Source organism: Ambystoma mexicanum, chromosome 6p, assembly GCF_040938575.1.
Source record: "Ambystoma mexicanum isolate Mex_15411 chromosome 6p, UKY_AmexF1_1, whole genome shotgun sequence".
Lineage (NCBI taxonomy): Eukaryota > Metazoa > Chordata > Amphibia > Caudata > Ambystomatidae > Ambystoma > Ambystoma mexicanum.
Genome location: NC_090935.1, coordinates 808,144,537 through 808,168,961, shown reverse-complemented (window position 1 = coordinate 808,168,961; position 24,425 = coordinate 808,144,537).

The window sequence follows — 24,425 nt, the reverse complement described above, 5'->3', positions numbered from 1 at the left end:
AAAGAATATGCTAAAATGCTTTTAATTCCCTCTAGGAGGTTCAGGGTGAGTGAAATATACTTGGGATGAGTTCAGGCTCACTTTAGCAAGGATCTAGGAGTAACTAGCAGGTTAAACGAATTTTTGGCAACTGAAAGCAAGAAAACTGCTGTTTTCACACGTTGAGAAATTTGCAAATCGTGGCAAAATTCGCGGGTGCGCCGGGCGCGATTACAGAGGAACTACAAGGACTATCACTATCGTTTTGGGGTCCTAGGACAGCCTAGGATCTCAGCTTCCAGATGAAAGTTACTGCAAGTCTCTAGCACAAACGGTCACGGAGATATGAGCGATTAAATAAAGGTCGTTTTTCAGATTTGAAATTTTAAAGTTCAAAAAGACAAGTGCAGCTTGCAACTAGCAAATCACAGGTGACAGCTTTACAAATGACAGGTGACAGTTAGGAGACAGTTCTACTTAGATTAAAATAGATTGAATTATATTATTTTAACTAGAGATTGGTTCTGCACAGTTTGCTAGGTACTCACACTATATTCTTGAATTACCTGGGCCTTGCCACGGATCTGGTCAGGTTTTAGACTGGACTCTGGTCTCTGCACTTCACAGTGATCTGGGTCAGCACTCTCTGGTTCTGCTAACAGTGGTCTGGTCTGGGTCTCTGAAGGTGGATAGATTGAAGTCTCTATGTCTGCTCTCTGAAGGTTGAGGGAGGTAAAGTATGGATTTTGGCAGAGCTTCCAGCTGCAAGTGGAAAATGAAGGTCCCTATCTGTCCTGTCTGTCTGCTTTTATGTGTTCAGAATGTGGGTGTGTTCTAGCATCACTGACCCTACCTCTCTCTCAGCTTCTAATTGGTCAAACTTCCATTTCTCACTTGATTGGGGAAGGAACTGTGAGTCAGAGCGATGTCATTTTACAGCCTGCAGAAAGTCCACTCCTCCTGTCAACTTGCACACAAATCTAGATTTGAACCAAATACATATTTGCAGAGGTACATATTGTTTTAAAATTACACGCACCCCTCACATATCACAGGAGGTATCCCCTGTTCAAACTCTGCTCTTCCTGGGGGCTTGCATTCAGAAATGGCAATATTTTGCACTTTTTAACTGGTTTGCAATACCGGACATTACCCCAAATTTACACACATGTGCGCAAGGAGTATGGACATTAGTTGATGAAGTGTCAGATTTTTCACATGCACACATTTTGAGTAATATCCTCTTTTCCGCTAAAACCCCCCTGAACATACCACCGGTTCTAAAAACCTCTTAAAATGTGGGCAGAAAAATCACAAGAATTATGGTATCATTTATAACATTTTCACAAGTCCGTACTATGAGTTATTCATCTTTTTAGAGTTATGTTCTGGCCCCAAAGGGGTGTGGTTTTCCTCCAGCACAAGGTTGAATTTCTGGTTTTTCCAGTTCTGCCAAGCCAGCTTGCTCTCACAGGCAGTGCTCCTCCCCTTTACTTCCAGGAGGAAGCTACATTTACGACATCTGCAATAAACCATCTGCCTGGGTCAGGACAGGGCTTTGTTCAAAGCTCCTGTATTCTGTGGGGGCTCCCCTTAATTCAATTATCAGAGAGATGGCATATCCTTAGTGTGGCCAGCAAAAGGCAGATAGGCCTGGGAACACAGCTGTGACTCAAGTTTCACTCCTGATGGGGGTAGTTGCCAGGCAGAATTCAGTTCCTTAAGCCAGGTTTCAGATAAAATGTCACTTTTTGTTACCCAGTTTAAGTCAAGACAATGTTTGCATATGCAGCTAGAATGCTGATTCTAAGTTTAAAACTATGACATTTAAACAATTGCAACCTATGTGACACTCAAAGTAGGTCACTCATGTCTTTTAAACATTAAGATTTTTAGTGTCTTTCAGTCCAAATTTACTTAAACTGCTGAAATCCACAGCTCAGCCAGTCTTGTTATAAACCTTCAAGTCACTTCAGAATATAACTTTACATTGGATCCACCTCTCAGTAAGTCTTTCTTTGGCTTGCCTTGGGTTCATTTATTCAGTTTTACACAAAAAAGTAAAATCTGGTGGTTTTAAAACGCCGGCTTTTGGATAGTGGTGAGTACTGGTACTGCACCCCTTTTTGGGATTTAAGAAAATGAATTCCCAACAGTTATGGGTTTGCTTTTGGCAATCAGCATTGCCATTCCCAATGGTTTCAGACTACTGTGTGGGTAGTCCAATGGTGGTGTTAGGCAGTGTCCTTCTGTGCCCATAACATCGGTAAAAATGGGTGGCAACCTATTCTTCATGCACTTCCCTGTGCATTTTCTGGGAAGCTCTGGCCATCATGATGTTTTCCATGTCAGTACTGCACAGTTTTGAGGTAGGGCTCGGATGCATGGGTAAATACATCCCACAGGTTCAGAGTGAGGAATGTTATTTGCCACATTGTGACCTTGGTTACGGCTTCGCTCCTGCCACAACGGTTCTGCTTATGAGGCTTGGGTTCCCATTCCACATTGATTGCGGACTACTAAATTTCCTAAGCCATGGTCTGCCTTCTACTGTGCACATCTTCTTATAGTCTGTGGGTTAGTATGTTATGGCTGTCACGTCTCGTGAGTGCTCCTACAATCCCATGGGGCTATTTGCATATAAGCGTCTGTAAGCTTTTACGCAAGCTCTTCTTTCTTCTTGTGTTACCGCGGTGCTGTAGCAAGCCTAATGGCAAAAAAATAAACTTGCAGACATTATGTATATGTCACTGCCCTCTAACTCATAGAGCTGTATACCTGTGTTCTTCTTGTAGTTGACAGTATGTGTGTGTCCAGGGTGTGTGGATAGCATGTGTGCTTCATGTCTAACGTAGCTAAGTCATCATGGTATCTCTAATGACAAGTGGCTTGGTTTCTTAATGCTTACTCAAGTGTGTCCATTTAACCATCTCCAGCTCCATCTTGTGTCTCCTCGTTCACTCTGGGTAAAATTCACATTACTGGTGGATTGTAGGGTCTGCTGGGAGGGTATCTTTTGTGGTAATTATCCATCGTGGGAGCAGTGGGAATGAATGTGAGTTCATATGAACAACGGCCATATTGTTGCAGATGCTTCTTTCTGTTGCAGGGACTTCTGGGATGGAGGGCATAGTCTGATTCTCCCTCTTCAGCTCGTAAGGCAGGCATTATTTACAATCTAACACTGCCTTTTTAATTGTAATTATAAATGCTGCCTGCCATGCATGGCAGGCAGCGTTTACTCATTTTCAGGGTGGAATGCAAATGTGAAGGGCAAAAGGTGTATATGCCGCCTTTTGCACTGCACGTTTGCACTCTGTCATGCAAATCAGCAAATTTGGCAGCACGGAGCCGCCTACATGTATGTCAATACGCAGCGGCTCCCCTCTGCCGAATTATGCCCTGGAGTACCCTGGAATGAACTCCAGAGTGTGCCACAATTGGTTATAAAATATGTCTCCCTTCAATACCCCTACATGCTCTTCAATTGTTATCGTATGCGGTCTAATAGTAGACCGTACGTGCTATCTATTTCCCACAGAGGTGTGCTAACATGGAAACAATACATGTGTAGGTGCAGGTGATAAGGGATCTTATTTTATAGGTTGTGTATTCAATGCGTTATGTTGACTCTTCCTTTTAATCAAGGGCAGTGGTGGAAGTGAGCGGGAGCGGTCGGGAGAGGTGCTCCTCTACTTTTTTAAATTAACTTTTACAGCTCCTATATTTTTATTTTAAAAAGAAACCGTTCCGGATTGGTTTCTTTTTAAAATAAGAGTGTAGGGAGAAGTTGAAACCTTCACTTTCAGTGCACTGCACTGAACGTTCCCTAAAACAGCAGGTGCAAGTGTTTGGGGGGGGGGGTGTATTGTGTGTGGGAAGGGTTGTGGCAATGGGGTTTGTGGGGAGTGGGTGCAAGCCAGCAGGGAACATAGTTCCACTACTTCTTTTCGTACACTTCGACCACTGATCAAGGGCATAACATTGCAGACATTACATTGTGCACATAGAAATACATGAATTAGCAAACCCAACATGTCACATTTTATAAGTGCAGAGGATAGATTTGCTTGCAAAGCAGCTACAGCACATTTGAATTGCCTTTGCCAATGCGTGTCTAAATGGAGCTGTCATAATTTCACTGTACGGCTTTCCCTTCTACTGCAGAGCATCTTCCTTGCCCCCTTTCCAGGGTTGGAAGCGTTCCTTTCCCAGTTTGCCTCCCTATCTCACTAATTAATGTCTTCGCAGTGCTGGGAGAAATGCAATCTCCTTCTGCGGGTAATCTCAGCTCTCCCGCGTTCGCGACATATTTGGTTGCTAGGTAACAAGTCCAAACTGCATCCATCATGTCACTGCTCCTCGTAAGCACTTCACACTTGTTCTCTTGCCTTCTTGTTTAAATTGCTACAGCATTGATTTTTAGATTTTGGATGCCAAGGATATGAATATGAAAAGCTCTCATAAAAATATCTGACAGCAGGGATGAGACTTGGCCAGGCGTGGACATGTCAAGGTGTAGCCAATCTTCCCGACGGCATGATCCGCGCTGTAACCGCTCTATTCAGAAATCCATTAATACAGCTGCAGACAATCTTTTCTTCCCACCGAATACACAGAAGCCCAGAGTGATGCATAGGACGGGTCTGGCAGTTCATAATGCACGTACAGGGGATCTCTATGATAAACACGTGTATGAGGCGGATGACAATGTACTTATAAGTGCTCCACTGGGACGGCAACACCGGGGTGGTTCATTCCAGTCCCTTGCATGGCCACTGAGGATATTCCTCAGGATGACCGGCAGCATTTATGGAGTCTACGGAAAGCCGCATGGACGTGGATTGACGACCGCTGTGCACATTTGTGAAGCACACATGCTATGCATAGTAAACCCATCTGCAGGTCAGGATCTTTTTACTTCAAGAGATGGCGGAATAGCTGCAGTAGGAACGGCCTAGGTCTTGGGCAGATCTTCTCAAGCAAAGCGCGAGAGCCAGGCGGATAAAGAGGGAGAGGAATAGACACCCCTGTTTTCCTCTCCCATTGATAACATGATTGATTGGTTAGCACTATGGTATTTCAACGGTCCATCCTGCTTTGAACATGATCTGTCTATACTCAAAAAAGCTAGTGCACGTGTGCAAGGTGCGCAACATGAGTGCAAACAAGAACTTTGGATTTTGGGGTGCCCTGTGGGTAGCACAAGGGTTGCATAAACAGAGCGCTAGAAACATGGCTCTGTTAAGAAGATAGAGCTGAATAAGTGCAAACTAAAACATACATGTCCACATTATCTATTCTGTCCAGAAGACTAGTGCAGTCCTGTTTATAACTTTGCTTTCTGGGACTTGTAGTCAGGGGTTTATGATAGGGAAATTAAGGGCAACAAATCCCTCTCCCCCTCCCCTACTAATGTCCCCCTCTGACTAATTTTGACTGGCTGCATGGTTCCTTCTTTTTCATGCAGGGCACCAAGCCCTTCAACCCAGTCTTCCCCGCACCTCAGTCTTCCCTGAGCTCCCCCCCAACCAGCAATTGCCTTACCAGGCTCCCTCCCCATGCACTATCTTGGCTGGGCCTGCACCCCTATTGAGCCCATCCAGCCCCGGCCTCACACTAAGCACATAGACCTCCATTCCCCTGCACTATCTGCATTCCCTTGGCACTTGTCCACCTGGCCTCCCCCCAGCACTGGCCTAGCCCAGGACCCCTCTTCCCCCTGCACTCCCAGCACTTGTGCACTTTCCACTCCTACTTGCACTTCCTTTTCCGCTTTAGCATTAGTGAATTCTGCTCTGACCGGCACTTCCCCCCTTCTTCCCACTCCCCTGCACTTCTTGTTGCCGCACTTAAACGATCCGAAGATCACAAAGCCTAGTAGGACCGTTTTTGTTATTCTTCATCCCTGCCCCCCACCCCATCGTCTTGTCTTGTTGCGCCTTGAAACTTGCTGTGTCAGCGCATTATAAATACACATTAAATAAATAAAACAGTGTCTCCCATACGTAATGGATATGTTGGCATGTATGTGACAAAAAACAGATTGGGCAGAGGGGATTGGGTTAAAGGGTTAAAAGACAAAATAAAATAGGAAAGGAATTTGTTTTGAGGGGTAAAACACAGGGTCTTGTGGAACCCCCTTCCCTCCATTAAGTGGAACTAATAAAAAATACCTTGTCAAAAGTAGCCCAGGGCCTCATTACGAGGTGGGCGGTAAGGGTTTAACGGTGCCGGTAAAGGTGCTGGAGCCGTTAACCCCTTACCGCCCTATTACGAGGTCTGCTCGCGGGACCCGGTAAGGACGCCTGGTTTTACCAGGCGTCCTTAGCGGGTCCCGCGAGCAGCCCAGCATGCTAACAACGGGCCCGTCATTAACGGGCCAGTTGTTAGCATGCTCCCCATTCCCATTGAGCCCTATGGGGGCTCAAATGGGAATGGGGATGGTCCGGGTTCCCTGAATGGGGAAATACCGGGCCCTCCAAGGTCAGAATGGCCCGGTATTTCCCCATTCAGGGAACCCAGGCCCGAGTTTCGAATCAGCCATGCCCTTTTTAAGGGCATGGCTGCCTCCAAGCTCGTAATGAGGCCCCAAATCTCTAAGCCCTTTTTTTTCAAAAACCCATTTTAACATGGAGACAGCACAAGAGCTGTGCTGTTTTGTCCTACAGGCATGAGTATGAGACTTGAATATGTCAGCTGTTTTGTTATATTTTGGCATCTGACATAAATTCTGGTTAAGGGAGGGCACAAGCTAACATGATCATGCTACTGAGCCTCTACCAACACCTATTACGGAGAACCAGCCTTAAAGGACCCATCTTCTAAAAGATGCATTGTTGATGTAGTTCTTCTCCGAATAAAGGGGTAGAACTAGAAATAGGTACAGCAGCGTCCAGGCTCTGCACTGTGCTCCTTACCCTGAATCTGGTCTCTTCTTGGGGTAAGTAGGGTTAAGGGAAATCTGGGCCTGGTTAGGCCAAAATGGTGTGAAAGTCAGGGTGATGCGATAACACTTGTGCTAAACACATACACACACACAGTTGCGGAGAGGAAGAACAATAAAATACTTAAATGCGGCGGTAATGCTATTACCGCTGCATTTAAGGGTCCGTGAAATCATGGGTTTGGCAGCATTTACCCCGTAGGGGAATTTGCTGATTTTGGGCAGTAATACCGCTGATGGTAGTTGTGCCGAAAATTCCACATTGGGCCCAATGGGTATTGGGGAATCCCTGAATGGGCCCAATGGGGAATGGGGAATTACTGTTCCACCAAACCTGTGATCAGGGTTTGGCGGTAACGGTATTAGCCCCGGCCGTATCCCGGCAGTAACACTGCTCAACTTGTGATGAGGCCCATATGTATATAGCATCTTCCTGACACCAAAGACTTTTAAAGTTGTTTTATTGCCACATGTATTCTGTCATATCTTGTCACAAAAAGGTGGTAGAATGATAGTCCCTGATTAAAAGGTTGGCGGTACTGGTAAAATATGCAATATTTGATAATGCTGCATGTTTCAAGCTGCCCCCAAATTCGATTTTCACACCTGCTTTTGGGGGGACCTAATTGACTCCACACATATGCATTAATGGATGCATTATTACATGCAATAATGTGGCATTTCCCCATGGAGTTCTTTTTATTCCAAAATGGGTAATAACTAAAGGGCTTGCATGTCTCAGAAACATACAGACTCTTCAAGTTACTGCATTCCTACCGCAGGCAGTGATGGTAATTCGGCCTGGCTATCAGCATATGTCTAAAAGAAATAACACCCAACTCCAAGTCAGGGACTACACATTTTTCTTTTCAACTAATATGTTTTATCTTATCACAAAAAAATGTCAGTCTGAGTTTTAGCCACTGGATATACGCTTGGATATATGCTCTACTATCTAAAAATATTTATTGGATTGTTTATTTGCACTGCCTTAGTCCCTGATAAGAAATGTCACATGTGTGTGTGTTTTGTCTGTTTTACAACTTGCTCCCTGATAATCTCTCCTACCTTAGCTGCATCCAATAGTAGTCCCAAAAAAGACATATCATATTTCAATGTTTTACTTCTCCCTCACTAAATCCTATTTCTAATGCAGGGTTTCATCATTTTGTGATAAGAAAAAACATTATTTCAATACAAAAGAATCATTTGGAGGGACACGAGTACATTCTGAGACTTTAACTGAATGCACCATATTGTATAATGAGACACAATAGCAGCTTCAAAAACAATTCTTAGAATTGTATAGTCTCTAAGTAGGGCTGTGCTCATTCAAGATGTAGGAGCAATGTGAAATCCTCAATAAGGTTTAATCTTTGATGTAAACCGTACAGGATTCAGCAGGCTCCAAGGAGCAGGACTGCATCCCCCCATCAGCTTAGCCTGCCTGCAACTGCTCTTCCTAGAATCCTTAGCTTCTGAGTCCACTACTTCTGGAATCTACAGGATTATGCTACACAGAACAAGGCACAGTCACTGAACTAGGCCCATGCAACACATTGGGTGGTATTCTGGCGGTACATCTGCCAGAATACTGCCCAACTGAATTACTGCTACCACCACCTGGTCCGCCGGAATTACGGAATTACGGTTGGTTTACAAGTGGCAGTGGAGGTGTAAATCCCAATTTTCTATGAGTCCATAGAACTCCAGGGGGCTTTTTGGGTGGAATTACCGCGGCAGTAATTCCACCATGTTAATTTCACTGATTTTTGCCGATTTTTCAGTAGAGAGTTGGAGGATTCACCACCAGCACGATGTTGAAGGTGAATCCGCCACTTAAGGACCATACTCGTAGTATGGCATAGCGGGAACACTGGCGGTAATTCCATTACCGCCAATGTGTTCCCACTCTGACATACTTGTAATGGGGCCCATTGTTTGGAAGCATGTGAGCCCATTCGGTATCTGAACTGGCTGGGCATGTTTTTCCATGGATAAAATATAAGTTGCTAAGAATTGGGACTAGACAAATTAGTAAATGAAAAAGAATCGGGCTGCTATCAGGTCGAGCAAACTACCTTGTTTATTCTGTACAAACTGAATAATTTGGATTACTAATAGTGCTCCAATTGGAGGGTGCGTGCATAGAAGTAAGCATATGGCCTACACCCAAGGCCATAAAAAGTAAAAAATTCAAGTGGTTAGCTATATTCCATGCAAACCTTATCTCTCATTCTTTATGTTCTGTACTTATCTTCAAACCCCGTTTGGTTTATGTAACCTTGGAACTAAATATCTCGAGAAATAAATGTCTGTTTAATACAATTCATTTCTACATAATCTGAGGATTTAATATAATATATGATCAACAGATATACCCGACACATGTTTCGACCTTTTAGAAGGTCTTCATCAGGGCTATTTACATTATACATCATACATTGGCTTTGACACAGCATTGGTTTGTACAGAATCAATCATATACACAATAGGTCAAATACGAAAACATGACCCAATTGAGGTAATTCATGGGTGAACAAAACGTTTCAAACATAATAATGTACACCAAATATGCATACATACATGTGATGGTGTTGTTGACCACAATATATAAATTGTGTTAAAATTTCAGGATTAATGGTATCCAAGAAAAAGGGAAGATCGAACAACCAAAAAAGTCGAAGGGGGTGGTAATTGGAATAGGAGAAGGAAAGGGAGATCATTATCATGATGTCCATGTATGTTTGTTTGTTTGTTTATTTTATTTCTATAGCGCTCCGGACCCAGGAGTATAGGGGCGCTTAGTACAGGTTACAAGGCACACAAGGTTACAAGGCGCAGTACATGGTAATAAGCAGTGATGCTAGAACAATTTTAAATAGCAGTTATATACAGGCAGTGGGGGTGAAAGCACCCAATAGTGAAATAAGTGAGGCATGAACGGACAGTACAGTATATATCTGGGTCTGACTTCAAAGTTGACTATTTGTCAGAAGCCACCCGATGACAAGTTTCCTGAATGACTGGAAGGAATTGGAAGATTTGATGCTCAGTGGGAGGGAGTTCCAAAGTTGGGGGGCGAGGACAGTAAAGCTCGAGCCTCCCGCTCTTTTAGAGTTAAATCTAGGCACTGTTAGGCATAAGGTGTTGGAGGATCTCGTGGTTCTAACGAAGGGTTTCATAGTGAGTTTGTTGGTCAGGTATGGGGGTGCTAGATTATTGAGAGCTTTATACATCAGGGAGAGTGTTTTTAGGTCGATTTTATGTTGGATGGTGAGCCATATGCATGTGGTTCTGGTGGCCGAGATGTGCACACGTCTGGGGATATTTAGCGCTTCCGTAGTGCATTATTTTGAAGGACTTGGAGCTTGTTAATTATCGCTTGGTTGGCACCTAAGTAGAGACTATTGCAGTAATCTAGTTTCGATTGTATAAGGGCTCTGGCTAGTATGAGGCAACTGTTAGGGGAGAGAAATGGTCTACAGGCTCTGATGAGTTTTCCGGTATATGCCGTGGTTGAGGCGGTTGCGTTAATTTGTTTAGTGAAGTTAACGTTGGCATCAAGATAGAAGCCAAGTGTTTTCACATTTTTGGCGACCGGGATAGTGTTGCCATCGATTATGATGTTAGAGTAGTTGGGACTTAATTTTTGTAGGTTGTTCGGCGAGCCAACAATGAGCAGTTCGGTCTTCTCGTCATTGAGGCAGAGGCCATGTGTGGCCATCCAAGCCTGAATGACGGAGAAGATTTCATTGATCCTGGCTACATCAATATCATAGTTGCCCGAGATAGTGAGGAGTATCTGGGTGTCATCCGCGTAGTTTGTATAGGTGACACCCAGACGGTCCAGTTTATCAAAGAGGGGCTTTGTAAAGATATTGTAAAGGGTGGGTGAAACACATGATCCTTGTGGGACACCACAGGAAATAGGGATAGGGTCTGCTGCTGCCTCCAGGGAGAAGACCCTCATAGTTCTGTTAGCTAGGAAGGACTGTATCCATGTGACAGCAGAGGGGGAGAAGTGGGCGGCAGAGGAGAGGTGGTTACAGAGTATTTTGTGGTCAACCAGGTCGAAGGCCGCTGAGAGATCTAAGAGGAGTAGGATGGCAGCCTTGCCCTTATCTTTAATTTCATCAATCTGACTTTTTAGGTCAACAAGGGCAGTTTCTGTTCCATGCTGAGGCCGGAAGCCAGACTGACGCAATCCGAGTAATTGGTTAGACTCTAGGTAATGCTGAATTTGCAGGTAGGCAACTCTATCGAGAATTTTTAGCAGGAAGGGAACAGTTGTGATGGGCCTGTAATTTGTGGGGATGGAGGGGTCCAGGGTCTGTTTTTTTAGTAGCGGGAGGACACATGATTGTTTCAGATTGTTGGGTACCGAGTTAGTGGAGAAAGATGCATTTATAAGCTTGGAAATGAAGGGGGCGAGGTCTCTTGCTGCATCTTTTATGATCCGTGCAGGGCAGCTGTCCCCTTTACAGTTAGATGGTTTGAGGGATGTTATAATTTTCTGCACTTCTTTATCTCATTATTATCGTTGTCTCATACTCAATGATCTCAAACATGTGGGTTTAGCAGTGCCACACCAGCCCCAAACCTTCCCCACAAAAGTAAGCCTCATGTTGGATGTGATAATGTAGTCAGCCAAATCCAAGTGTTCTAAAAACCTTACCTCCCAGAACCTCTCAAATTCAAAAATGGCAAATATACTTAGCCTTAATCCTGTGTAGTGTGACGATGAATCCTTGGGTGAATCAAAAAACCTTTTGGTCAACTTAGAGTTTACTAAAAAATATCATGCAAGCTTGCGATGTCTGCTCATAAATAGCCATAATCATATTCCCATACCATGCATTGTCATGTGATATCACCAGTAAACTACGTGGATAGCTATTTAAAAAGGCTAAAAAATAGCCATGTAGTAAAATAAAATCACTCACAATCACCATAAGTGACAAGGCTGTTCTGTTCTCGTTGTTCAAATATTCAAATATGTTATCAGCATTACACGCTCCTTATATGATCTGGATAGTTTGGTCAGAAAGAAAAAGGAGAAATTTCCCATTAAAAAATGCTGGGAATTCCCACCAAGTTACTCAACTCGCCTTGATCAGGCGTACTTCAGAAATATTATTTAAATGGCTCTTCATTTCAAAGACCGTCTAACATTACAGACCATAGTCCATTTTTGCGGTAAGTGCATCTAAACAGTTTAAGTCACCTGTTAAAGAAAATGTACAAATCAAAAAATGTAACTGGCCATATGCGTCATCACTTTCTTAGTTACAGTGGCAGCAATACTACATGCGTGGTGAGCATGCAGGCCTGTACTTACCTGATGCTCAAGAGTTGTCTCCCAGCACTGCAAATGGACAGGAGTTCTGCACGGCTAGCAGCGAATCTCCCTGTTCTGAATCTTGTTACTGTTGCCATTCCCGCTGTAAAAGTGCAACGTGTTTATTCTTGCAGCCATTATAATTGTGCTGTTTCTGTTTATAATAAATTGGCACACAAGTATGAGCTTTTGGAATAAGCTTTATTGGTGGCCCGCGGAGCGCAGGACCACCGGGAGTAAAATGACAAAAACGCTTTGTTAGGCAAGAACGTTCAAATATCTATGTATTCCACTGACAATGTCAGTGTATTCTACATAACATCTCCCTTCTTATATAAGAGAGAGGATGGGAAATAAAGAGGGAAACAGAAACGGGAAAAGAAAAGGGAAGGGGGAAGGAAGAAAAGGGAATGAACTACCTTGCAATTTGAACAATAGTGTGAAAACAACATTTTAATGGGTTTCTTATGACAAAAGGATACTGTGACTAGTACTAGTAGTAAAGATAGTCACTGTTGAAGTTTCGATGGCCCTGCGATTCCTCTTGGACAGTCCTCCATCTGGGGCTTTGCCACTTGCATCGCAGGACATGTCATATTCTTCGTTCCCATGGTGAGGTGCTTCTGTTGTTACAAGATTATCCTCCATTCGTGTGCCTTTGTCTTTGCTTGTGCTTGGTCTGTTGAAATCTTTTTCTATTTTCACAAGATCGTCACCGGACCATCTCTTCCCGTCTTCCAACACTATAGACTTGCCGTGACAGCACATCACCCTTTGCGGGGACCTGAAGCTGGATTCACCTTTGTGTGTTTTCTTGGGCTCTCTAACGCACACCCAGTCTCCTTCTTGGATCACCATTTCCTTTACCCCATTCCTTGAATCGTAGTATGCTTTGTATTTTGCCTGCTTTTCCTTCACGGTTTTCTGGACGTGATCCATGTTCAATTTTGCTTCTCCAGTGTCCATGAAAATCCTTGCAGGTCTAAGTCGATTGGATGCAACTCTGCCTTGCATCATGGTGAACGGTTCAACATTGGTGGTAGTGTGTGGAGTTGTCCTATATGCACAAAGGGCTTCCTTAGGTGTCTCTCTCCACGGGAGGGTGTTGGCTATGGCCAATTGAACAACGCTCTTTACCAGCCTGTTCATTCTCTCTACAAGTTCGTTTGAAATCGGATGATACAACAATGTTGTTATGTGATCGATTGCTCTGTCTCTGAGGAACCCCTGAAATTCTGATGAAGTGAATTGGGATCCATTGTCGGAGACTAATTCTTTGGGGTCTCCTTCTCTGTTGAACACTTCTGTTAAAAAGTCTGCGATCTTTTTTGTGGTGATGTTTGTTTCTAATATTCCCCATTCTGTCCATTTAGAGGTGTACTCTACGAGTACTATGATGTATATTCTAACAGATTCAAGATTTTCAAATGGACCCATGACGTCTATCGCCAGTTTAGACCACACATTCTTGGGAGGTTCTATTGGTTGTAATGGTGTTTTTCTTAGAACTTTGGATTTGTCGCTTGTGGCACAGGTGGAGCAATCCTTGACAAATTCTTCTGCCTCTCTCCACATGTTCGGCCACCAATAATTGCTTCTCACCCTGTTCTTCATCAAGCTCCTTCCTAGGTGTCCCTCATGTGCTAAGTTGAGTAATATTTTTCTAAGTTGTACAGGTGGAATTACCCTATCGCCTCTACAAACATGTTCCTCATCCATGGATATCTCTTCCTTGATAGGCATGAAGTCTGCCAGATCTTGACCAGATCCCTTCCAGTCATTGACTATGGCTCTCCTAATCTCTTGTTGTTCAGGATCAGTGTCGGTTATGCTTTTCCATTCATCTTTGGGAATGGCTGGATTTACAGTGGCTATGATGTCTCCATCTATACATTTCGTCTCGGTGTCTTGGTTGGTCGATAATCTGGAATAGCAGTCAGCCACTTGGTTCTGTGCACCTGGAGTATAACACACATGAAGGTTATATTGCATAATGTCGAGAATCCATCGTCTGATTCTTGGTTATACGAGGTGAGGTGTTTTGGACTGGAGGACCTGTACTAACGGGTTGAGGTCTGTTCTGAGCAGGACGGGTAATCCCCAGATCAAGTTCCTTAAATGTTGCAGGATCCACTTCACTCCTAGGGCTTCTCTCTCTATAGTGGAATAATTCAATTCTGCTCCTTTCAATACCTTTGATGCAAAGGCAATTGTCACCATATTTTTATTTTGTAGCTGTTCTAGGACTCCACCTAAACCGATCTTACTGGCATCCACCGATATGATTGTCTCTTCTCTTGCAGTCGAACATTCCCAAGGCTGGCTCTCGATTGATGTTGGACTTTATTTTTTCAAACTCGTCCTTACACTCCTCAGACCACACGAATTTGCCTGCTTTCTTCATGAGACTTTTAATATTTTTGGTTCTGTTGGCATAGTCGTCTATGAACTTGGAATAATACTGCGTCATACCAAGGAAACTCCTCAATTGATCTTTATTTTCCGGCTCAGCAATACTCAATATGCTGTTTGTTAGCTCCTTCTTGGGACTGATGCCCTTGGCATCTATGGAATGACCAAGGTATGATACTTTGTCGCATTTAATGTTGCATTTGTCCAACTTTAAAGTGAGGCCACTTTTCTGGATCACTTGTAAGACACCCATTAGCTTTGCGTCGTGTTCTTCCTCTGTGATGGCTGAAATAAGGATGTCATCTTGGAAGCAGTATGCGCCTTCTAAGCCCCCAAACAGGTGTGACATTAACCTTTGAAACACCGCTGCAGCTGATCCGAGTCCGAACGGCATTCTCCTGAAGATAAATTCCCCCAAAGGAGTGACAAATGATGTAAACCTTTTCGAGTTCTCAAGAAAATAATTAATGAAAATACAGGACTCTGCGCCAACAAATAAAGTTGAGTTTAGATCATAGATTATGATTTATTGATCATCAATGACCGTTGAGCCCATAAATGATAACATGTTTCGGCTCCACTGAGCCTTTTTCAAATCCGGGCTACCCAAAATTATAATATAGGACATACAATATATCAAAGTTTAAGAACAATTTATACGAACGACATTTTAAAGTATAACATAATTCCAGTTTTCCAATATCGTGACCACAAAATGTGTATAATAGCATGAAAGAAATTAGACAGAAAAACAAGGATGGGCAAAAGGGAAGGATTCATGGGTGTAGCAAAAAAGGCAAACAAATCATGATACATTGTTATATTTAGATATACAGAAAAAGAACACAAAAAACAAAAAGAAAAGAGAGAGAGAAGAACCCATTAGTAATCATTGATCTTCAATTCATTGAAAAATATAACCAAATTCTTCAGTGGTCCCTAGTGGGTTCTTCTCTCTCTTTTCTTTTTGTTTTTTGTGTTCTTTTTCTGTATATCTAAATATAACAATGTATCATGATTTGTTTGCCTTTTTTGCTACACCCATGAATCCTTCCCTTTTGCCCATCCTTGTTTTTCTGTCTAATTTCTTTCATGCTATTATACACATTTTGTGGTCACGATATTGGAAAACTGGAATTATGTTATACTTTAAAATGTCGTTCGTATAAATTGTTCTTTAACTTTGATATATTGTATGTCCTATATTATAATTTTGGGTAGCCCGGATTTGAAAAAGGCTCAGTGGAGCCGAAACATGTTATCATTTATGGGCTCAACGGTCATTGATGATCAATAAATCATAATCTATGATCTAAACTCAACTTTATTTGTTGGCGCAGAGTCCTGTATTTTCATTAATTATTTTCTTCAGTGTATGGGACGGTTAGGCTTTTTACCGTCCTTATACAGTTGACCTGCGACTTCATTGACCGGATTTTGAAACTTTGTACGTATAACCATAGGGATTGTAAGGAGTCGCCCTTGTGGAGCAAGGTTCTTCAAAGCCACAGTTTTTCAAAACAACTTTTCGAGTTCTCATCCAGGGCAATTTGATGATAAGCCGAGGATAGATCCAGGGTGCTGAAATATTTTGCCGGCTTCATAGTTGTTAACAATTCAGTTATGTTTGGACGGGGATGTCTATCAATCCAGATGTTCTTGTTCAGGTCCCTCAAATCGATGCACATTCTTATGGAGGTATCAGGCTTTTTCACCAATACTATTGGAGCGAGCCGCTCTGAGCTTTCTATGGGCTATATGATGTTTTGTTCGCATAGGCGCGCAAGTTCATTTTTTAGTGCTTCCTTTGTCCCAATTGGAACTTCACAAACCCTGTGCACTATGGGAATGGCACCCTTCTTCAAGACAATTTTGTGTTGGAAGCCCTCCAGGAGTCCAATTTTCCCGCTAAACGCTTTAGGAAATTGTTTTGCCAGTGCAACTTTGATATCGGTGTTGTCTTTCAATACAGTTAATATGGGGATTTCTTCTCCAGGGTGGATTCTGACTCGGAGAGTGGCTTGTTCCTCCCAACCTACCACAGATGAGCCATTTATTGCTATGAAAAGTCTGTAATATGTTTCTCTGTCGCGGAACTTGAGTTTTGCCCATGTACAGCCAATGATGTCTATGGGGGTCTTCCCATATCCTGTTGCTCGTACTATAGTGTTCTGTATGTCTTGCATTTTGCCAGACAATTCTCCAAGAAAGGTGTAACATCCACCATGGTGTATGGGGACCCAGTGTCTACCATTATGGGCAAAGATATGCCATTTATTTGCATATTGACCCACAGACCTTTAGATTGCTGTAAGGACGTGACAGTGAGTATTTGTATTGGTGGATTTCTTTGATTGATGGTCAGCATATCATCACGTCCTTGATCCCCTTAGACAACTCTCACGGTGCCTCCCGGTGCCCTGGTGAAGGGTCATCTGGTGAACTTGCTAGACCTACTGAACCTTCCTCATGTATTTCTACAGACCTTTGCAAAATGTCGAACCTGGCCACATCTGTAACACTCGACAGCTGCCGCCGGGCATTCTTTGTCAGTGTCGTTGTGTTTGTACCAGCCACACTTTTGGCAACATCCTGGATTTTGATTGCCATATTCCGAAACTCTTCCTCTCCTGGAGTTGAATCTTGAACCATATGTTGATGCTCTCCTCACCATTGCCACTAGAGGTTCACCCATGTCCTCTTCGGGATTATTCTGAATGGATTTCACTTCTATACTCCCCATTTGGTCAAACCTTTCCTTCATGCAGTGATCACCTAGTTCCCTGCTTCTCGCTATGTCTGTGGCCTGGTCCAATGATGGGTCTGCCATAGTCTTTGTTGTATTCGTGGATCAGCTACATTTAGCACTAGTTGGTCCCTTAAATATTCACCCCCGATGCCTGTAAAATTCAGGTTGACATGAGTGCCCTGAGGGATGCCATATAGGTGTGGATTGATTCGCCCTTCAGTTGTTTCCTGGAGAAGAACCTGTATCTCTCCAGCACCACATTAGTCTTATTACCGAAGTGTTTGGCAAGTTTGGCTAGTGCACTCTCAAATTTGCGGTTGCCATCACCCCCTGCATCATCGGATTCAGGAAGTGCCCTGAATATACTTAGGGCCTCTGCTCCTGCACAAATTAATAGGGTTGCTTCCTTGAGGTCATTGTTGAAATTATTTCCACCAATAGCCCTCAAATATACTTGGAAGCCATCAATCCATTGCTCCCATGGGCACACAGGGTTTCCGGGACATGGAAGAAATTTCATTGGAGGCGGGACGTTTTGCATGGTGGGGTCTCTTGATAATTCTGTGGTTGGGGTTTGTGGTTTGACTCACTGTGTTATAATCACCAACTGCCTTGAATGATATACTTGTTAAACCAACGTGCTTCATAAATCCTGCCCATCTATGGCTGTTCATGAATAAATTGTACTGTCAATCTCGTTTTTTTTAATTAATTTTTTTAAACAAAATGTCCGTTAATTCTGTGTCCCTCTTATGTCACTTAACGCTTGGTAATGGATGTTGCATTCACCCCCACACTTTCCTTTTTTTTTTGTTCACTGTATAACTTGTCAATGCAAGCGTGGCGGACGTATTACTGAGCGGTCTGCACAAATCACGTTGTAATCCTATACAAACGCTCCCTCTAACGATCAAAAGCGTCTATGTGTACGCTCCGTAACAATGTTGCCATGGTTATTGTCCAATGGGAGTGGTTGGCTTCAAGATGGCCGTCACGCCGAGGCACGTCGCAAGGTCCTTTACTCTACTAAGGAATGGCCGTTGCAGTCTGGAGGACGCAGTGTCCACGCGCCTCGCCGCAGGCTTGTACTTTGCTCGAAGTTATTTGTATAAACGAGTTCATGCTGCTCTCACCTCAATCGATACTGAATTGCTTCCTTTCTTTCTTCATCCGCGTAGTGTTGATGGTATACGGGAACCCCGGGGCTCGCAACCGAATGGAGACATGGGAGCAGGCGGCTGCGGGGTGTCAAGCGCAAGTTTCTATGCTCTGCACGGCTGTGGGGGAAGCTCTGGGGGCCTTGGCTACGTCCTTGTCACCATTTGTAGTAAATTGGCTCACAAGTATGAGCTTTTGGTATAAGCTTTATTGGAGGCCCCCGGAGCGCAGGACCACCCGGAGTAGAATGACACAAACGCTCTGTTGGGCAAGAACGTTCAAATATCTATGTATTCCACTGACAATGATGTCAGTGTATTCTACATAACACTGGTCCACGCATTTGATAATATAAGCTTCCAAAGCTGCCCACCTGCATGTGTACATTCTAGAGTCTTTAAAGCTGCTGGGCTCTAAGATCTGGCTGTAGCAGAAGGCTTTCAGTGCCCTATATTAAACAATTAAAATGAATTATAATTACCAGGCACAACACTGAAGAAGACTATGGCCCTCATTCCGAGTATGGAGGTAGTCATGGCGCTATTTGTGCCATGACTGCCTCCCATACCGGTACAGACTCCAGTTTGGTGAAAGGGGGATTTACCGGTCCAGTCCGACCTTGGCGGGACCGGTAAGTCCCCATTCACCAAACCATTCCCCAGTCCCATTTGAGCCCCCATAGGGCTCAATGGGAATGGGGAAGTAGCTAATAACGGTACCGCAAATTGCAGTACCGTTATTAGCTCTAAAGTCCCTTAACGGGTCCCGTCCTTAACACCTGGTCAGACCAGGAGTTAAGGAAGGGACCCGCAAAGGGAACTCGGAATAGCACGCAAAGGGAATACCGTCACCGATGTCCTTACCATTGCTGGTAATCCCTTTGCACCCAACTCGGAATGAAGCCCTATGTATGGCAAGACACATAGGATTAAACAACACACAACCTTGGATGATGAAGACTGGTTGTCAGCTTCAAGTCACACATCAAGAAGTAGAGCAGGTTTGTTTTGTGGGTTTGTGGTTGTGGAATAGATGGCTTTAAAGGCTGGCTTCTGATGGTGAGGTGGCTGTCATATCATGAAGCAAAACCATTATCATATCTGTTACTACAGTTTTGTTCTCATGTCCTCCTTCAGCCATTATAGGACCACCGTGAATTATTTATTGTTTGCTTGTTTGCTTCTAGTTAGCAGCTTGTAAAGGCAACACATTCTGTTTCAAAGTGCACATAGGCCAGCAGCGAGGGAACATGGGATAGCAGTACAATTAAATTCAAAATAACTACAGAGAGGGGATGGATGGCCAAACCAACTATGCCTTGTGAGCATTTAGAACGTTCAAGTGCAGGAAGGGAGACAGCAGTGGGGTAAGTGCTGTGGTGTCCGTGCTCAAAGGGTGAGCCTCAGATGAAGTGCCAGGTATGGTAAGTGCTATGCGGCCAGGAGCTGCGTTGGGTAGAAAATATGAATCTCCAGTTCGCAGGGTGTGCGTAGGCAAGTGCTGAGGAAGACAGATGCTGGAGAGATTGGGTGTAAATGGTCAGGGGGCCAGAAGATGCATACGGGTCCAAGAAACCAATCACAGCAACTGTGGGATTAGCAGAGGAAGGAAGAAGGGAAGGAGGAGGAAAATAGGAGAGTCTTGAGGTGCTTTTGGAACTTCAGAAGGGCCTTCTCAAGATGCAGAGGGAAGGAGAGGCTGTTCCAGAGGAGGGATCAGGCTGAGGAAAGCAAGCAGCCTCCTGCTCTCTGTTTAGCTAAACACTTTACACGCAGAGAATTGGTGTCAGAGAAGCGTAGAGGTCTAGAAGGAGAGTATTTTGTAAGAGCGAGTTGCAGGTAGTGTGGTCTCCGTCCCCAGACAGTGTTGTGGATGCATCAGAGGGATTTTAATTTGATCCGTGCAGCAACCGGGAGCCAGTGAAGGCTTTTTAAGGCAGGAGAGATGAGGTCCCTGGGCTTAAGGCCAAGGATAAATCTTGTTGCTGTATTCTGGATTAGCTGAAGGGGTTACAAAGTGGAAGAAGGTAAATTGAGGAGGAGGCTGTTGCAATAGTCTAGCCTAGAGAGATCCAGGGCTGGGGAAACATGGAGCTTCTGGGGGAAAGTGAGAAATGGGAGTATTTCTTTGAGAATGTCCTGCGTGTGATGGAGGAAGGATAAAGAGCAGTCAAAGATTACTCCATGGTTTCTAGCTTCAGAAGAAGGAGCAGGGGGAGAGCCCAAGGTGGAAGGACAGAGAGAAGGGAAGAAGGAGGGAGAAGGGGTCCCAATCGGAATGCATTCAGTTTTGCTGGCATTGAGGCAGAGATCATTGGAAGAGCACCAAGCCTGGATGGCAGCCAGGCAGTCAGGGATGAAGGAAGGTGTGAGTGAGTCATCAGGAAGTCTGAAAAGATTTGAGTGTTATCTGCATACACTGGAAGTTGGAGGAGAAGGAGGAAATTAGGAGTGCCAGCTGTGGAAGGTAATTAGTAAAGAACCAGAAGGAGAGGATAGATCCCTGGGGGACACCATAGGTGGAGAAGAAATTATGAGAGGAGAAGGTGTCCAGGATGACATGGGAAGAGCAGTCAGTAAGGAAAGAATTCAGCCATTACAGTGCCTGTTCCAAGATAACAAGGGTATCGTGGAGCCTTTTTATGAGGATGGAATGGTTAACAGTGTCAAAGGCAGAAGAGAGATCAAGTAGAAGGAGGACAACTGGGAAGTTGGTGTGAGCAGGATGTGAGCAGTTCTTCACGGATGTTCAGAAGAGCAGTTTCCGTGTCTCTGGATGCTCGGAACCCAGATTGATGATTGTGGGGACCACCGACAAATTCAGTGTGAGTTGGCAAAGGGCCAGCTTCTCAGCAGTTTCCCCAGGAAGGGGGTGATTGAAATAGGGCGGTAGTTGGGTGGACAGGTAGGGTGTTCTGAAGGCTTTTTCAATAGTGGGCGCACAAGGGAGGGCTTGAGGGAGGAGGGGAAAGAGCAAGTGGTGAAAGAGTGGTTGCAGAAATCAGCGAGTGCGGGGGCAAGAGAGCCAATGTTCTCCTTGAAAGTTCTGGACAAGCAGGGGGGAACTTGTTTGGAAGAATCCTTCATAGAATGGACAACTCTGGTTACTTCATCAGGTGTGACGGGGTGAAGGAGGAGAAAGTGGGGGAGTGGCCAAGGGAGGCAGAGGGCTGTGGGATGGGTTAAGTGGGTAAGTAACAATGGTGTCCTGAATGTCCTGAGTTTTGGTCGAAAAGTGTGTGGCCAGTGCATTGCAGAGGGACTGGGAAGGAAGATGGGAGGAATAGACTGCGGAAGGATTGGCTAGCTCCCTGCAGATTTTGAAAAGTTCAGCCATGTTATTGGATGCACCTGATACCCGTGCCTGAATTTGGGCCCTTTTCTTGGCATGTATGGTCAGTCTGTATTACCTTTGGCGCAGGCGGCAAGCTAGTTTATCAGAGGGTGAACTTGAGGTTTGCCACTTCTGTTCTGTTGCTCTTCACTTTCGTTTCAGGGCTGCAAGTTAGGAATCATACCAAGTGTTACGCTTAGAGGCAGGTTTCAGCGGATCCTCATGACTGGGGCAAAGATGTCAAGGGTATAGGTGATTGCTGAGTTAAGATTGCTGAGAGCAGAGTCTGTGGTGGAGTCTGAGGTAGGGGGTATTGGGAATGAAGGTAGGGGCAAAGGCAGCGGCTGACACTCGTTTCATTGTGTGAATGTTTGATAACAAGGTTGGCAGGGCTTTTGTGGGTGCGGTAGGAGGGCCAAAGGGACCCAGGTGAGACGAGAGGAGAGCAAGGTCTGACAAGGAGGGGGAGCGAGCGAGAGGTCAGAGTGGATGACGGTGCCCAGGATATGTCCAACTGAGTGGGTTGGATCGGAGGGGAGGGTGGAGAGAGGGAGGGAGGCACAGAGGTCAATGAACAGAGTGGAAGCTGAGGCAGAGGCTTCCAATTGGATTTTGAAGTCACCCAAGAAGAGGAGGTTGAAAGTAGATGAAAGGAAGGAGGAGCAGAAATCAGCCCATTCAGAGAGGAACACGGTGGTAGCACCTGGAGGCAGGTAGATGGTAGCAATGGTCAGAGTTGAGGAGGGAGAGATTACCAAATTACAGATCAGGCTCCTGAAGGTAGTATAGAGTTGGGTGGGTACAATGAAAGAAGGAACCGGCTCAGTATAGATTAAGGTGACCCCACAGCCAGCACGGTGAGGTTGAGGCTTGGAAATGATCTTGAAGACGACAGAGAGGAGGGAGTCAAAAGCAGTGACTGAGCTGACATTGAAGCAAGTCTCGAAGAGAGCAAAAAAGTCACGGTCAGTGTATTCAAGAAGGAGGCAGATGTCAGCAGAGTGTTTGTTGGCAGAGCAGGAGTTAACAGTTACCAGGTGCAGGGGTCTCTGCCTTTGAAAGTTTTCCGAGGAGGGGTACAGGGGCATGGTACTCTGTTCAGAGGAGGAGGGACAGTGAGAGTGGTGAGGCGAGAGACAGCAGAAGGAAGGAAGTTAATGAGGGAAGGCAGGAACCAGTCAAAAAGTAGGAGGTTGGGCTGATGAGCCTGAACCAGGATAGTGCCAGTGTAGTAGACATTAACGATGAAGCATGAGGATGAGATGCTTGCCAAGAGGACTTCCCACTTGGTCCCACCATTAATAGGAGAGGAAGTGAAAGGGGAGAGAGTAGAGATGAGATGCAGGGGACAAAGAAGAGGATATCCGTGAAGACCACTCTGGAGGTTGCGCTGACGTAATTGTCTGCGATAGGAAGGCCAGGGTTTGCACGCAAGATGTCTTTTTTGTGCTTTTTCATTCCGGAGAGAGTGGGATAGGAGATAGAGTAGCAATTGGAGAAGATAGGAGAGATGGCGAGTGCCATTAGGGTGACAGAGGGAAGTTGAAAGGAGAAGGGTGACTGCACTGAACAGTTCTGGCCTAATCTCACAAGTGGCATAGCAGTAGCAAAGAACACAATGTAATGAAGTTAGAGTGCAGGAAATGAAAAGCCACAAATGTAGTAAATCAGGGTGCAGGATGTAAATACACACAGCTCAAATCGAATTTCAATGAAAAGCTACAAATGCAGTAAATGATGGGTAGAGGCACATATCACCGGGGTAGAGAGCTCCCTGGACATATTTTTAGGTTCTCCCACTATATACGAGAGATACAGCCATAGTATTTTTTCAGGGTCTCTACTACGCAAAATCTGATGCAAAGAATTGACAGTTCCTCTCTAATGCATTTGCATTTGTATTTGTATATATTAAAAACATGGTATTTTGACATGAAATAGTTACAGAGTTGTATACAATGGTTGTGGCAAACATGATAGTGCATTTGTGACAAAATTACTTCTGCCCTGCAGGAGTAAAAGGGTGAGTATGATATGATATGATATGATATGGCATTTATAACGCGCCTATACACAAGCTAAAGCACCAACCAGGCCCTCAAACTGCTATAAAAAAACAGTCATCCCAATCATAAAGGTAAAAAAGGCACAGTTAAGAGCTATACCTCATTCATCTTTTGTTGTAACATGGGTCGAGGGGTAAGAATGGGATTCAGTAGCAACCCAAACAGCAATAGTGCAACAGTCCAAATAAAGAGAATGTCCAATCAAGGTTATGTAAAAAATAGATATACTTTAATGAAAAACACTGTCTGCAAAGATAACTAAACACTGTGCAAGTCAAATATGAGCAAAGGACACAAGGTATGTATGGATAGAGGGATGTAGCATACTGGATCATGAATCAGGGATGAAAGGCAAGTAAAAACCACAATGTATGTAAAGAGAATAAGTTCAGAAGTTCAGATACAAAAGGGGATTAAAGATGACCTAACCAGCTTCTTGGG